The following is a 6,556-nucleotide window of genomic DNA, read 5'->3' on the forward strand; positions in this document are numbered from 1 at the left end:
AGTTATTTTGTCTGGCTGTGGGAAGTGGACTGTACCAATTGATCTTTGGTACTGTATTGGTACTAAAGTGTGAAGACAGTGGCTTTCTTTGACGAGCATCTTACAAACATGAACTACATGACAGACATAAATAACATCCATCCATCCATCTTCTACCGCTTTATCCTCCACATGAGGGTCACGGGGGGACGCTGTGCCAAATTCATCCGACACACCCTGGACAGATCGCCAGTCCATCTGCAACAAACAACCATCCACCCTCACGTTCACCATGAACAGAAACATTATCAAACTAAAAGAGTGAGATAAAACATAGAATTGATCCAGATTTGCCTAACCAAGACTTAAAAAACATACATCATGAATCATGAAAACCTGTACTGTAGATGAACCTGAAGGATCCACTATTTGACACAAATGTAATGACAATTTGGCTTTTCTCTCTAAAAAAATGGAGCATCTCTCTGAAAGGCACTCATTTGCATTTAAAAAGAATCTTGAGTCAGACATCATCACCCCACTGACGGAATGTGAGACATAGTTTAACTGGAGTGAGCTAATATAATGCATCCTGCATGCTGCATAAAGGCCTGTGTTATCTGTGCTGAGATTTACTGGCTACTATGAACTGACTTAAGCATGACCCTTGTGATTTTGTGAAAACAGTGTTGAGGGCTTTTCTAGATTCTCACGCTCATTGACTGTCAAGAGCTTTAATAAGTGTTTGTGTGTGTGTGTGTGTGTTTGTTCCGCCCATAAATAGATGAAGGTCTTCTGTGTTGTAGCACACAAAGACAAGTTGGATATTTCCCAGGATGTCAGACACTGGATAATATGCCAATACCCCATAAATGCATTTCATTCCCCCCCCCCCCACACACACTTTTATATGAGAAGAAGGCTCCTTATTGGTTGAGTCTCACCCCTCCCTATGCCTCCTTTCCCCCGGTTTCCTGGGTAACCATTTCAGGGTGGAGGAAAAGAGCAAATCATGTGAGGACATAGCATCTCGCTCTCTCTCCCCATCCCTTTCTCCCTCTGTAAATGTGTGTGTGTGTGTCTGTGTGTGTGTATATAGAAACATCTCTCTCCATGCTTTCAGTTCACACTCAGCTCTCCACTGCTTGGCAGAGAGGATAGATGTAAGACTGAAGCGAGGGGAGGGGGACACAACCAAAGGGGGAGATTCTTCGAACACATTTCTGTGACTTTCTTTCTTTCTTTCTTTCTTTCTTTCTTTCTTTCTTTCTTTCTTTTCTTCTCACACACAAAGTGCCTTGCTCTCTGTCTGTCCTTTCCGCCTTCCCATCCTTCTTGTTAAGAGTGTTTGGACAGTGGCTGCATCGATGCAAAATGGGCTGTGGCAATTCCTCAGTCACCAGCAACACAGGAGGGGGTGAGTGTTTCAAGCAAATGTGTGTGTGTGTGTGTGTGTGTGCGCACATATGTGTGTGTGGGGGTGTGAGAGAGAGAGAGAGAGAGAGAGAGAGAGAAATAGGTGAGAGTATGGCAGAGAGTGTTGCTGAGAAGGTGTTTTGAATATAAATGGTGTCAGGGTTACCCTTGCATCCACTCATCCAGTGTGTGTGTGTGTGTGTGTGTGTGTAGGCAGCATGTGTTTGTGTGTGGTGGTCTTCTTAATCATGGGTGGTGGGTCGATCTCAAAGGGTCTCCCATGTTCTCCACCTTTCAGACTACCATCAGGAATTTACTGCTTATCTTCTGATGTAAGCTACTTTGTAAAGTCTGATACAGAAGCAGTGTGCGCTTATGTGGATTCTGTTTCTCTTGGAGTTTGTGTGTGTGTGTGTGTGTGTGTGTCAGTGTCAATTTCCATGGATGTTGACTTTTCCCCGTTTTTTGTTTCCCCATCTTGACTGATGCAGGTTGTGCTTGGAAACAGGCCGATTTGAAATAGGCTACTCCATCGATGCAGCTGTCATTCATAAAGCCTGGAGAAAACGTGTGAATGGAGGAAATTGTATATAACATGGTCACTGTAACGCTGGCTCTATCCTGATTAACTGTGACACCACTCCGTTGATTAAAGCTGATACAGTGGTTACCTGTTTTAAATGATGCTATAATAAATCCTCTGGGCACCACAGTCGAATTATGTGCAGGATTAGCTCATTACTACTGTTTATTCAGTGTGGTGAGCATTGAATCAGGGAACTTATGCCAAGCACGTTAACAGCACCTGCTCTCACTTTTGCCTTCTGCTTTAAATTCGACCTACTTCAAGGTTACAGTGTCTGCAAACCTCATCTAAGTAGTCATGAGTTTGTCATGAGTGTGGCCTGTTTGCTCGTGAAGGCCAGCAGTTGTGTAATTTATTTGTGTGCAGCAGGCCTCATCCATGTTCTGCTCTTTCATATAGAGGACAGTGTTAAGCATGTCAAGGACATGTGACATCCTGTCACTGCACAAATGCAGACCAGTGTCCACTCCAGCTGACACTTATCTGTCTTTGAAGACACATTATATCAAGTGTGTTAGCATCATTCCTTTGTTTGTAGACATTCACTATCCCCATACCAATTATTATATTCTGTATAACAACATAAACTGTAAGTATTCATTTATAGTTTTGACGGTTTAAACTCCCATATACCTGAAGTTGAATCTACAAAAACATTCTAGTTTGAAGTATTAGCAATCTCTACATGACAGCCTGTGCCCTGTATATGACACTGCTCATTCCCAGTGTTATGCAGCCACATGCGGATATGAATGAGCTGTTGTTAAGCCACTGAATGGTTCCAGTGTCATGTAAGCAGGCTCAAACTTTTACTGTAGAATAAAAGTCTTCACTCCACTCTGCAATTCATTGTATTCATGTGCAATTAAGATAATCTGATTTTCCTCTTGGACATGCTTTTTGAAATACCAATCATTTCAAAGTACTACATTGAGGTCTGTCATTAAAGGCTGATTGGAGAGCTGAGTGGGAGCCTTTGTTCCCCTGATGTTGTCAATGTAATTGTACATTAGAAGAGCTAGTGTTTCCTTCCAGCAAGGTTTAATACCAGTTCAGTTCAATATGTGAGTGTCAATGGTTCAGTAAAGCGTCAAATGGCATTGGTATGGACACAATGGGTCTGTGCTGTTTCTATGGATGTTTTGGTTTATGTTTGATAAAGATACAAACCAAATACTCCAATTCAATACTGCCAAGCACACAGCTAATAGTCAAACAAAGCACCAAGACTGCATGTTGTTCCATTTTTGCAGAGCACAGTAAACAAGTCTTACGATCTCAGAACCAAATAGTCTTGTGACAACTATGAACTTGACACGTAGTTTACAGAGAAGTGACATCCTTGTCAAGGAGCACTTTGTAAATCCGTCTCTTCTGTTTGCCAACAATTTTCTCAAAAAGCATCAATATATGTAAAAGTCATCCCATCATAAACCTTGCTTTGGTGTTTTGGTCTGTGTACCTCACTCTTCTTAGTTAGTAAGTAAGTAAGTAAGTAGATATATAAATTAATAAGGGTCTGCCTGAGGGTGTGCACATTTGCTTTTGTCACTCTGAGCAATTAAAATAGTATCACCAGAGCATTAGCTGTCAAACTATTGATGTCTGTGATTTATTACACAGTTGCGGTGTGTTGTTGTTATTTGTGTCCGTATTGGCTGTTGTTCACAGCTCATGGAAAGAAACAGCTGTATGGCCCATGAATTGAAAACGCACAGGGATTAATTATTTGTATGGAAAGACACTGAAGGATGAATTAAATTGTGTATTTCCATCTGTTTTCAGGGCCGGCAGAAGCCTCAAAAGATGTGTAAGTACATCAGTTATTTGTTATGATGCTCATATAGGCACCATATGTCCACACCAAAGAATGTTTTATGAATCAGGTTTACTAAGTCCATATAGAATTAATTAAACAGTTTGTTTATCATTGTAACGTCTTAACTATCTGACCATATTTAAGCTAAACATATTTATACAGCAAATAAAGATAATTCCAAAGTGTTTACTTTGGGGTTTTTTTCCCACTGTATTTGTTGGCAATTTGTCCTTGTCATAAATCAAGGCTGGTTTGAGCTGGTACTTGGTTTATCTGATAATGAATTATGACCTGCAATACAAATATAAAAATGTCCATCATAAACTCCCAAAATTCAGTGCTTGAGAATTGATTTGAAAAGCGACTGATTGTTGCAAAAAATCAAACCTTTATTTTGTTAAGCCTTTTCTTTTGATTAAAAAGCAGTTTATTCTTGGGTCAAATTCAGCCACTTCTTGATTGTCTGTGAAGTGACCCTCAGAGGACAAATTGTACTTTGCCATCTACAGTTAGCATTTATGAAAGCCCGAGAAAGAAAGAAAGAAAGAAATGTAAAGCACTTCTGCTAGTGAGTGTGTGTGAGTGTGTGTGTGTATGTGTGTGCCTGCATGTGCATACGTGTGTGTGTGTGTGTGTGTGTGTGTGTTAGGCAGAACTTACTTCTGAGGAACTGGTTAAGTGTAGAACTGAATTGTGGTAAGGTTAAGGTTAGGCTTTAACTGGTTATGGTTATGGTTATGGTTAGGCATAATGCTTTGTTTAGGCTGTTCAAATGAATGGAAGTCAATGCAGTGTCCTGAGAAGATTAGCTACACAAATGTGTGTGTGTGTGTGTGTGTGTGTGTGTGTGTGTGTGTGTGTGTGCATTTCTTGATTACCATCTGAGCAGCCAGCACAGAGCCCAGGAGAGCTGACAGAACTGACTTACTGAGGCCAATCGCAGTCTAGTAGTCCCTAAGACTGTGGTACCAAGCAAAAATATTTCTCTCTCACACACACACACACACATGCACACACATAGGCGGGTGGGTCAGTTTAATATAAGCTCTTAAAAACAACCAAACAACATCAAGGGCAGAGGTGTTGATTAAGAACTGGCTTTTCAGTCTGTTTTAAGCCTGAAAAGAAAATGTTCACTCTCAAATAATCATGTATAAAATGCCCACAAGGCAATTAGCAGTAATCCCTACAGGGCTAATAAGGTGTAGTTCAAATGTGTTTGCAGCTATTTTGTGAATGCTCCATCTCAGTCCAGTGTTTACTGCTTCACTTAGTCAGTTTCTATGCTCTCTGTCCGACTAAGAGTTGACCTGATTCTTCTCTCAACCAGGACAGAAGATCCATCGGCAGAGGATGAGAAAAGAAGGTATTTGAGCTCACATTTGAAATGATCTTCTCATTGAATCTGAATGATCAATAAGCTTTGCAAAATGTACAAACTGCAATGTCAGGTCGGCTGTTAGATTCATATTAGATTACAACATATTAGATTCCTAGAGATACAGTATGCAGGGACAAAACATTGATCCTCAAAAACACTGACAGACCATAGGTTGTACTCAAAAGCTAAAACGACCAAAGGGTGACATAAAACCACTAAAAACATCAAGATAAAAATGATGGTTTAAAAAAGAGAGACTAATAAAATTACACATGCTCTAAAAATTAATGCAGCACTTAATCATCGCAGTCCTTGATTTTCTTTGTGACTTTGATTCCAGCCCTCAGGGGGTTGGTCAATTAGGTTTTTCATTGATGGATGTTTTGTTAAATAAGTATACAATTTATATTCGTGAAAATATTCAGTTGAAATATTTAATTCATCTAGTTTTTATGTGATTTAGGTGCTCCCTTAAATTCTTATAGTGTTTTTTTTTTTTTTTTTTTTTAATCACCTTGGGAGTCTTTTACGAGATGAGGCTGCAATTTGCCCAAAAGTCATCAGTCAGTAGTAATGTGGCTGGTTAGCAGCTGTTGAGTGAACAGTGACTGTGTACACTGTAACACCTGTTACAGCCACATGGCTGGTTGTTAAAATAATCTGCTTCTTTGTTGAGGGATTATAGCCCAAATCATCTTTTGTCAAACAAATTACATTGCAAGCTTTTTAATGACAGAATGGTGGGCGATTGAAGTTTAACACACGTGAACAGCTTTATGTGATTGGAAAAAGAAAATGTTCAACATATATAAACAGCATAATTTTTCCCTTCTCGTCTCAGGAACTATGGGGGCGTATACGTAGGTCTGCCAGCAGACCTGACCACAGTGGCTGCAAGTCAGTCCAAGTCCACTCATAAAGGTAACATGTCTTTAACGCTGTAAGACCTAGACAGTGCATAATGTCGACTGAACTGTTTTTGCTCACAAAAAACATTGTTGGTGTGGTAAACAGTCGTCTATATTTAGCTGACAGTGATCTTGAGTGATGCAGCTTAGAGCAAAACAGTCCCTGGTGTCCGAGCTTGCACCCCATGAAACCGCACGTCGCCCGCAGCATCGTTTGGTTTTCTGTGACTTTTTTCCCCACTGAATGGTAATGAGAAGCATGCCCTTTGCTATCAGTTGGGGCACTCATATCTGAAACCTCTTTGTTTTCGCTGTTATTTAATGTAATTCGCCATGTGGTCTTCAACAGGTTATGTGTCCGCTGATTCTGTCTAGTTCTGGCCAATTCACTTAAACCCTCTGAACAGATTTGCTGTTCACAGACTTCATTGTGACAGCATTCTTTTATGTAATTGCATTTCTAACAG

The 6,556-nt window shown here is 40.2% G+C and overlaps 1 long non-coding RNA gene across 1 annotated transcript; it reads left to right on the plus strand.

Annotated features, from left to right (window-relative positions):
* Positions 1-1,017: 1,017 nt before the first annotated feature.
* Positions 1,018-6,075, plus strand: LOC131470499 (uncharacterized). Its single transcript, XR_009241893.1, has 3 exons — positions 1,018-1,396; positions 5,131-5,166; positions 6,023-6,075. It is a non-coding gene; the product is annotated as an uncharacterized LOC131470499 (long non-coding RNA).
* Positions 6,076-6,556: the final 481 nt, after the last annotated feature.

The sequence above is a fragment of the Solea solea genome, chromosome 12 (genome assembly GCF_958295425.1).
Source record: "Solea solea chromosome 12, fSolSol10.1, whole genome shotgun sequence".
Lineage (NCBI taxonomy): Eukaryota > Metazoa > Chordata > Actinopteri > Pleuronectiformes > Soleidae > Solea > Solea solea.